We start from the raw sequence: 11,212 nt of genomic DNA on the forward strand, positions 1-11,212 counted from the left end.
ATGCATGTACAGTGTATGTACTGTACTATCTTGAAAAGAAGCCTATGCTATCTTGAAAGAAACCCATGGACCTCTTTTCGAGGCTAATTTTGCAAACTAAAGAGGGAGCTTCAATTCGAGATGGGCTTCAATTCGAGATGGGCTTCAATTCGAGTTTTTACGGTAGTCTTACAGAGTACATTCAAATACCGTATAGTGCCTATTATCTTCAATTTTTTATATACGAAATGCGTAATAGGTCTAACTAAGTTCAACCTCTAACGAAATGGGAATTGAACAGAGTTATTCTTCAACATAATTTACAAACTCGTATATAATTTTTTAATTGTTAATCTGAATATCCACTTGCGTTTATTTATTTTCTTCAACTTTGAATTATCTAGTTTTTACAATATAAAATTTCATATTTAGATCTCTTTCCAAAACGTAGATGACAAAAAAATTGTGGACATACACGGCTATAAAGAAAACAATTACTTTTGTACAGACAATTTTAATTTAAATATAACAAAAATGAAGGCAATTTTTCTGTCTTTTCACTAAATTGCAGAAGTGTGATTCAAAAATTTGACATGATGTAAAACTACGTTGCATCTCTAGACTATGAGTTTAGTACCATTGATCTAACAAAGACAGGCTATCCAGTAAACATTACATTGATTTATATGCTATACCACTAGTATATAATTTTTAAATTGTTAACTTGAATATCCACTTGCGCTTATTTATATATTTTCTTTAATTTGAAATTATCTAGTTTTTACAATATCAAATTTGATGTTTAGATCACTTTCCAAGACGTAGAAAATGACAAAAAAAAAAAAAAAAAAATTTGGACATACCCGACTATAAAGAAAACAATTACTTTTGTACAGACAATTTTAATTCACAATGTAACAAAAATGAAGGCAATTTTCTGTCTTTGCACTAAATTGTAGAAGTGTCATTCGAAAATTTGACATGATATAAAATTACGTTGCATCTCTTGACTATGAGTTTAATGCAATTGGTCTAATTGTAGACGAAGCTATCCAGTAAACATTATATTGACTTATATTACACGCCTATACACAAAAACAGGGAAACAAGAAAAGATGGATGTGTTGCTCTTTACGTAAACTCAACTTTACATTACCGACAAGGGAGGATTTATGTTCTCTATAAGTTAGAGCATCTTTGTCACAATCCAAGTATGTGGCATTATACAGACCCACGTGCCAAATTTTAATAAACAACTTGGAGACATGATGCATAATATAAACGGCAAAAATAAACTTGCTTACCTTATGGGGGACTTATAATTTTTTTAAATATAATTTTGATAATAATGTCCAGAACCGTATTGATATGTTGTCTGAGTCGTTTCTACCGCTGTAAACATGCCTCCACGTGTTACGGACAATACAGCGTCTAACATTGACAAAGGAGTATTAATTAACGACTTATATCATTTTCCAATTTTTTGTTTTGACAATTCAAAAAAAAAAATAGACGGAGCACTAAATAGTTTATTTTTAAAGCACAAGTAAGTTAGATAGATGGGAACAAGCATGTGAGCATGATAACATTGATGCAAACATTTTTGAGGAAAATTTTGATATTTGCTAAGCCAATTGGGAGATGGTAAACAGCTCTCTACAAGTAAACAGCTCTCTAAAATCTGGTAAGTTTTCTAGCCAACTCAAAATTTCCAAAACAATCTCTATATTCAAACAGGGAGATAAGAAAGCATAACTAATTACTGATTATATCAATATTACCATGTCTATCAAGACTCTATGAACGCATTGTATAAAATATTTGACTTTCTAATCAAGCATAATCTCTTACATTAATTCCATGGGTTTAGAACCGGCCACTCAACTATTCACGCACTTTTACAGGCACTGGATAAAATATCAACTGTATTTGAAAACAAACACTTTATTGGGGTATTCCTAGACGTATCTAAAGCGTTTGACTCTTTGGATTGCCAAATTTTGCTAGAAAAATTACCGTACCCTCAGTGGAATTCAGGGACTGGTATTAAGTGGTTTAAGAGCTGTTTGAGTCACAGACAGCAGCATACACGGATCGACGAATGTCATTTAGTGAAGGAAACAATAAAATATGGAGTACCTTACAGGATTCGATTCTAGAACCCCGTCTTGTTCTTGTTATTTGTCAATGACATATTTTACATTGTAAGTGAAGGGCTTAATTATGTTTGCAGATGATAATGTATTTCCAGAACATAATAATGTGAATGATGCGTTTTCCGCCATGAACAGCGAGTTGAAATTAATTGAACAGTGGTTTAAATCAAATAGACATTTCTAATAATACAAGTAAAACTACAGTAGAACCCCTCCTTTGAGACACCCTTATTCAGGGGACACCCCCTATTAAAGAGACACTTTTCCGTGAAACGAGGGGCAATATATCTTTTAACACTACAGTCAACCCCTATTAAGGGGACACCCATATTAAGGGGACGGGGACACTTTCTCAGTGTGCCAAATGGTCAAATAACACTTATTAAGGGGACACTTAATATTTTTATCACTGTATCACAACAACTACAGCAGTTTCAAAGTAAGAAAAATTCATTCAACTTCATATTTTAACACCTTTTGAGCAATAAACCAGAATTTTCTCCCCTGAATCCTTAGATTAAATGTTGGTATAGGCCTACTGAATGTGTTATTTCATATAAACCAATCTTGTCAATTTCGACCCTTAACCATGGGGATTTTGTTTCCTTTGTTTTTTCGTGTACTTTATATGGGATTTTAATACATACAACATGCACTATTAATTCTATGTCGTTACTCTATCCATTCTACATTAATCTAGTAGAAAGCTCATATTTTAAATAAATAAAAGGAATATTTGGCATGAACATTACATCATGAAATAATATTTGGAACATTTTATTATTATTTTTTTATTATTATTATTATTTACATCATTTATACAGCACCTTTTCTTTGTAGATACGAGCGTCTTTTTCCCTGGTCATTGGGTCCTCGTGTTTTAAGTGCTGCTGCTGGTACACATCGCAGGAGTAGCCAACCCCACCAGGTAAAGATATACTCCTGTGTGGAGAGAACCCATGCAGCGGTGGTTTGATGAAATTGCTAGGGCATAACATGTACCATACAGGCCTGTATGGTCTACCTACGAGCCCGACAAGACAGGTGATACAGGAGAAGCAATGCAGATAAAGTGCCTTGGTCAAGGACACAAGCAAAATGTATAGTACAGCGAGGCACTGAAACCCAGACCTCTAGGTTTATTTATTTATTTTTTTTTTTTAAATATTCATTTAAAAAAAATATAAATGTATTGTATTTAATTCATATTATAAATGTATTGTATTTACATTGAAAATTAATTAGTTCTAATTCTACTTAGCTGATTCTTATATCAATAAAAATAAAATTATACAGAATTTATGTCATCATTGTATGAAAACCTGCCAAAAAGCCCTATTAAGGAGGCAATTTTGCATTTTTGGTTAGTGTCCCCCGAATAGGGGTACTCCTATTAAGGGGACACCCCTATTAAGGGGACACTTTTTTGGTCCCGAAGGTGTCCCCTTAATAGGGGTTCTATTGTATGTATATAATTTTTACAGGTAGAAACAAGTGTTAAAATATCCAATCAGTCTTTCATTATGAATTGGTGTATTTTTAAATGAAAAACTTGAGTAGCTACCATAGTATTGACTATAATTAATGCATTGTGTAAATTAAAAGGTATTGTACCATATAAAATTTTGCTAACAATTTACAAATCACTAATTCAACTGGTTATTATTTATGGAATTACTGTCTGGGGCACCGGAACAGATGGGAATTTTGATAGACTCCATAACTTCAAAAGAAAACGAGGATTATTTGTGACTTACAATACCAACACCCCTCCCTGCAACTTATTATAAAAACAAATACTGTAAATATCTAAGATCTTTACCACTATCGCTATGCTTATGTACAAGTAGGCGTACTATAGATGTGTTTTGTTTATGTCTCTGTTCCATAACTTTCGAGTCCATCCATCCATATAACACCCGAAATAAATAAAACTTATAGAACTAAAAATAACAAGTGGGCAAGCATCACATATCGCAGACCAAAGGTATGGAACGAAATCAGTAGAAATCATATATACCTGTAGTTCAAAAACCAATTTAAAAGAAATTACTTCTTCAATCGTATGTGGATTATGTGCCAAACCAAACGAGTTTTTTTGCTATAGTCCACCAGAAATACGGATTTGAAGCACCAAAGTTGGACATAATTGCAACAAAACGTTTTTTATGAATATATATACAAAAAGTTTACCAAAATATACCCACGGGAAAGGTGATTTTTATAGCAAAGAAAACTGAACTATTTCACTGGGCTTATACGCCGTGCCTAGGATGTGTGTGCTGTGCCTTGGTTACGAAGCGCTTTAATTTGATTTGCCGCTGACGCTTTTGATTGGTTAACATACCTTCAACAGTCTGCGCGTACTCATTTACGCAACACACGTACGTACGTACACAAGTAGGCAAGTTCGTACGTACGTCACGTCCCAGAATGTAAACACGGAAATTGTTAGATATTATAACCTCTGTAATATTTAATTTCAGGGTAGATGGATCTACAACAATAATTCAATTTTAATTTTAAATACAATGATAGGTACGATTAATTGACAAATAGTGAGGCCTGCCCAGTGTCTGTCTCTTATACACATCTAGATGTGTATAAGAGACAGGTGCAGTGATCTTACATCAATAGGCCCTATATAGGAATAGGCCTATTATTATATTTTCTTACCTAAAAACACCAATTAAAATTTTATAGCTAATACAATAAAACAAATTTATTTGCAAATACTGTAAAATAATTATTGATATTTTAAAAAGTATAATAATGACTGATAATTGATTTATTTGAAATAGGCCTACTATTCTACTCTCTTCATATAAAAAAAATGTTGGAAATCACGTAAATTCAGGATTTGGTGCCGAATTACTGTATAATGCCTGTATAATGCCTCGTCTTCTGGTGAATAGCATGGACGGGGGTGACAGGCGACACGTACCCCAACTATTTTAAGGGGGTGGTCCCCATCACGTTCCTAAGGAAGTCAAGAATATTCCTGGAAATTGTAGAATTGAACTGCATAAATGACCAGATTTTAACGAAAGACCACTTTACAGGCAGATAACATCTTATTTTATAACAAGATTCCGGTCGGTGTTTTCTGTCCACAAACATCTGAATTAACTGTAATACACGACTCGAGTGCGTGCCTTTAATGTACAAGTATGATAAAAAGTGTGTAAAGATAAATTGGTTTTCGGCTCATGAAGTAGGTAAAGTAGATAAATCGAAGACAATAATGTTGTTATATTTCTATCGCAGCGATTCACATTAGATACAAGATAGGTTTATTGTCAAATTAAAATATGAAATTAGTTTTTCTCATGGCAACAAAAGTACATAAACAACAAAGAAACATACGATCAATGATAATTAATTTTACATCATATGTACAGTATTAATTAGATCTCTATGTTTGCCGAAAATCGTTAATAAGAGATCATGAAAAATTTGTTGACGCTTTATTTTGCCTGGTGATGTGATGATGATGAATTTTACTACTATATATAAAAGTGTCTTCACATCTAGGTACTATTTTATATTTCTTTTTTACCTCAGTCCCAACCACGTACGGCTGAAGTAGAGTTAAGTAAATGTATGATTACTGCACCTGTAGACACAATTTGAATATATTGTTTTTTTCTCAATATTTTTTTGGTAGGCAGGCAAGTAAAAAATGGAAATTATAGATGGTTGATGTCCAACACTTATAATTGTCAAATAAAAAGGTTAAGGAACTGAAATTCTATTAATATTTATTTGGCATATTATTATGCATGCATGACATGCGGTCTAACAGTTATACAGTCATAATAAAATCTATTTATAATATACTATTAATTCAAATTATTCTACGATCGGCAACCCATGGGTCGTAACCCAAGTTTGGGCCGTGAGTGAATTTTTGAGGGTCGTCTGATCACATCTGGGTCTCCAGAAGGTTATACAGAAAGTCTTAAGTGTTAAAATTAAATACTTTAAAAATCAGAACATTCGAGTCAAAACATCGAAATAAAATATTTTTAAAATAAAATACTGTAATTTGTTACAATTTTGGCTATTGCCTTCAATTTGCGTGCATGCATGCAGTGTACTATAATCTCAGTCAGACCGCCGTTTGTTAAATAGTGTTTTTGTTTGGATGCATGTATCATGAATAGAGTAAACGATTCAATAATTCGCAGGCCCTATGTTATGATACAGATTTGAATCCTAAAAATAAATTCAAAAGGAGTCAAAATATAAGTTGAAAGATTTTTTATTTTGAGACTGCTCTAGTTTTTGCGATATTGTACAATGAAAAAAAAAAACGGTACTCGACAATAAATAAAGTAGTAGTTCTACATCAGTAGGTCGATGCATTTCTGGTTCCATTCTACACTTAGATACTGATGAGATTACATTGAAAATAGCCCCAGGCCTACGTTTGTTTTGGGATGGCATGCCTCAAATATATCTAATATCAAATATCAATTACTGCCATAACTAACTAAAAATTATGATACAAATCAGCAAGTAAAACCACTTACTGTATACTGGTACTGGCATTGGTATGGGTTATAATGCGCCTCTCTTCCGGTTATAAAGCGCAGTTCTTTTCCCTGGTCAATTGGTCCACATGCTTTAAGTGTTGGTGCTGGTAATTAGCGCAGGAGCATTCAACCGCACCAAGGTGCCCATTTACACTCCTGGGCGGAGAGCATTAATGTGCATAAGTGCCTTGCTCAAAGACACAAGCGAAATGCACAGCTAGGGATTGAAATTCCGACGTGAATGACATGGAATTATGATTTTAAAACATTTAGCATTTTTACTTCACAAACATAAAGGGGATTTACTTATTTATCATGTCGTCATGGAAAATGCGTCAACGTAACAGAGTTAGTAAACTTGTGGTATCACTACTTAGATAGACTTATCCGTGTCAAAATAATATTACTAATAATAATATTACTAGTAGTCGCAATATTATTGCGACTATACGCTATTTAGAGTAGAAATACTACCGTCTAATTTACGATCAAACAGGACTAGGGAGATAAGAAGCACATAAAACATTATATTTAGCATTTTATTTCACGAACATAAGGTGATTTACTTAATTTATCATTATCATGACATCATGGCGAGATTCCGTCAAGAGTTAGTAAACTTGTGGTATCACTACTTAAAGAGATAGATCCGTGTCAAAGACTGTATAATTATTGTTTAATAACGGCTATATAAAATTCAATTGACTTAACTATAATTTTTGAAAATTTGGAAAAATAGCAATCTATGTATGCAGATAATATAAACACTAGTAATATACGGGTTTTATTAATAAAAGGAATAAATCGTTTATAGTTGAAATTGTGCACTTTAGAGTTTGTTGGCCTAATAGGTTTACACGCTTCCAATTTGATCAATGTACACTGTACATTGTTTTCACAATAAATTCAGTCTCTGATAACCGTTGTGCCCATAAAATCGATGAAGTGGTTACTGAGATGGTTACGAAATGTACAAACAATTGCGTTTTTAATCGGTTTTGTTCCGGAAATATGCACCGCACTTGGGGCAGAGCATAGACAACATTCATGGTTGTCTATGGTAATTGTTGTTGTTCTTTCCACTGGCTTTGAAAAGTGAGGTTTCGACGATAGACGATTGGTAAAATGTGTGTAGACGTTCGGTAAAATATGTGTAAAAAAATGATATGATGTCCACCAAGATGTCCAAGTGTCTCTCCCCCCACCCCGTCCACCGATCCACGCCCAATGGCTTAAAGGGCATTTAAAATAAACTTTCAAGTAACAAATATTTGATTATGACACTTACCTTAGTAGATTTTTTTTATTCATACATCACGGAAATAACCTATAATACAGCAAATTATGTATGGAGTTTTCTCTAAAATACATTCTATCGACTTCCATATCCGCCCTTCGTTTACGTGGTTCTTTTGGTATGTTTGGCATTGACAAGTGGTGCGTCCATTATATTAAGTGAAAATGGCCACAATAACGTCGAGACGAGTACCATCCCTGTATTATAAGATATGGAAATGTTTTAGTCTAACATGCTTTTTTCATTTTACTTTACACTGAAGCGTACAACTATATAAAAATCCATACCTTAAAAACATATTAAAAAATCTTATCGAAAAAAATCCTAGCGTCCGTCCGGGTGTATACACTATGCCATGCACGCCTAGGCCTACATGGAAACTGACTCGTAATATTGGGTAACGCAACTTAAAAAGTTAGACGTTTTTAAAAAAATATTTAGGCCTACCTTTTTAGTAGTTTTGCTGATACGTACATCACGAATATACCTGGGCCTATAATAATAAACAAAATATGGTGTTTTTCTGTTGTGCTAAAACACACCTTGTCCACCATTTCCGTCGTCACGTTAATTCATGTCACGCGGTTTTCTGGAATTTCAAAATTCACGCCTTGCTACACAGGTAATACGTTCAGAAAATTAGATGAAAATGGCCACAGGAGCAGTGAAGTTTAATGCCGTTAATGTTTCTAAAATCTTTGTATATTTATACATTCTACAATTTTTTATATCTGAATCGTTTTTAATTGATTTAATAAACTCCAATTTGATAGTGCATCCTTATACAAAAAACATATACAGAACAGAATGAATCTATCAATACAAACATTTACCAAATTAAAGGGAAAAAAATCCTAAACACTAAACACAGAAAATATAAAAATTACAGTGCATCAGTCAAAAAAAACTTCATCAGGAGACAATAATATTATGGGATGGGGCATTCTTTGAATTGTATAGTGCAGATCTTTTCTTTCAAGCCAAAGTGAGATATTCTTTACAATATTGGTCAAAAAATCGTTCTGCTTTTTGATATTGGTGATTTTCAATTTCATTAGATAGGTTATGAGTAACGTATGCAGATAACAAGGAGCTAGTGAAGTTGAAGCTGATTTGATTTGTTTTCGAAGGTATCCCAAAATAATTGTAATCCGTTATTAATGATCATCTTTCAATTTCTTAAATACATTATCTCTAATATCTTGTAGGTTATTACAATAAAAAATGAAGTGGTGAATTGTTTCACCGCATAATTTACATATCTCCGAGTTTTTGATTTTTTACAGTCCTCTAACTTCAAAGAGTTTGATCTAAGTTTCAATTTAATATTCACTCCAGGGAAATTATTCTTGTATAATAAATATTGTTCGAGTTTAGGTTCGCATTTATATCTTAAGTAATATTTAAGAGATATATATATATATATATATATATATATATATATGCCTAATATAAATCATACATATATAGTGTTTAATAAGGACATGATGGAACATCGTAGGCTACCCTGTAGCTTTTAAACGAATAAAGTCCTATAAAAGCCAAAAGGCTAACTTCCTTCAATTTTATATGTATATATATGTATATACATATGTATATATATATATATAAATATATATATATATTCAACGTTCAAACTTTATGTATATATTCATAGCAATACCGCAAGACGGTTTCTATACTAGTTTCTAAATATTAGGCCTATAAGGTAGACAGATTATAGACCTATTATCTATGCTGTATTGTAAAATTATGGAGTCAAACAGAGAACAATTACTTAATTAAATATATATAGTGTTTTATATATATACATATATAATATACATATATATATATATGTATATATATATATTTATATAGTATGATTTTGGATTTCCTGACCTCGCCAACTTTCTCCCGTCGGAAAGATTGGCCATTCCCAGTTTCCTTGACCCCTCCCGGTCAGGAACATCAGACCTGATTCCGTTGACTCTGGAGGCACCACTGGGCATAATAGTATTGAGAATAGTGTTGCTTACATTTTAGGCAGACACAACAAAATTGATCATTAAAGCATAAAGAAACTAAGAAGATCAATTTATTTACTTTCCAAAAGTGGGGCGGGGCCGGCCCTTCCCCCCTCCCCCTACCAACTAAATTCGCCCCTGACTTTCAAATAATAATGAAGAGCATTCTCAGATTATTCTGCTCAAATTTGGTCCTTGGTTTACTAGTGTCATTACACAGTACGCCTCGATAAAGGAAACTATTAGGCAGATTGTGACTGTCAGTGAGTGGTGCACATGACACTATTCCGACAATGACACTCAACTCCAGTCCATCACAGTGGTGGCGCCAGAGGGGGCTGAGGGACTACAGCCCCCTGGTCGGGGAGCCTAGCCCCTAATAATAATAATAATAATAATAATAATAATAATAATAATAATAATAATATCAATAACAATAACAATAACAATAACAAAAAACAATAACAATAATGATAATGATAATGATAATAACAATAACAATAACAATAACAATAATAATAATAACAATAACAATAATAATAATAATAATAATAATAATAATAATAATAATAATAATAATAATAATAATAATAATAATAATAATAATAATAATAATAATATAAATTCACGTGCCGTTTTATTTTAAGTTATCCGACTACCGTATATATTAATTTTCACATTGAATTAAGCCCATGAAACAACAGATATATTCTTTACAGTGAATTAATTACGTTCAAACATCTATTATCGGGCAGATCCTGGCGCCGTCACTGTTCCATCAGTCTCCCATAGGTCTGTCTTCATCTGCAAAATGCATTACGGTTAGCCAGGGCGGATCGAGAGGAAACGGGACTTCCCCTCCTTCCACAACCTGTGGCGTAACAAGCGATAGCAGGGGGAGACTGCCCCCCCCCCGCCACCTTGACGGATTTTACCGGGCTTATCAAGCCGTCGTACCGGGCTGGGTAAGAAGAGGAAAGAAAGAGAGAGGGAAAGGGAAGAAAAGAGAAGAAGGGGAAAAGAAAAAGAGAAGAGAGATATAAAGAAATAAGAAGATATCCTATGATCAGATATTAAAACACCCTGCATCCCCTTCTCCACTTCAAAATATATCCACAGAGTTAGAACGAAATAGTTGTTCTATTACAATAAAATACGTGTGTGATGTAAATGAGATACACAGGTTTTGTAGCGTATTTGTTCTAAGCCGCCAGATATTCTCCGAATCCGTTGGTC

At 33.1% G+C, this 11,212-nt stretch overlaps 1 long non-coding RNA gene across 4 annotated transcripts in view; it reads right to left on the reverse strand.

Moving 5' to 3' along the window:
• Positions 1 to 8,573, reverse strand: part of LOC117110305 — an 18,826-nt gene extending 10,253 nt beyond the window's left edge. For all 4 annotated transcript variants that reach the window (XR_004445674.1, XR_004445673.1, XR_004445671.1 and 1 more), the window contains exons 1-2: positions 8,418 to 8,573; positions 7,962 to 8,167 (exon numbers count right to left, since the gene is read on the reverse strand). This is a non-coding gene — a long non-coding RNA (uncharacterized LOC117110305). The remainder of the gene's footprint in view (positions 1 to 7,961; positions 8,168 to 8,417) is intronic.
• Between the last annotated feature and the right edge of the window lie 2,639 nt (positions 8,574 to 11,212).

The sequence above is a fragment of the Anneissia japonica genome, unplaced genomic scaffold (assembly GCF_011630105.1).
Source record: "Anneissia japonica isolate Jap-2015-1 unplaced genomic scaffold, ASM1163010v1 scaffold673_len1821605_cov196, whole genome shotgun sequence".
NCBI lineage: Eukaryota > Metazoa > Echinodermata > Crinoidea > Comatulida > Comatulidae > Anneissia > Anneissia japonica.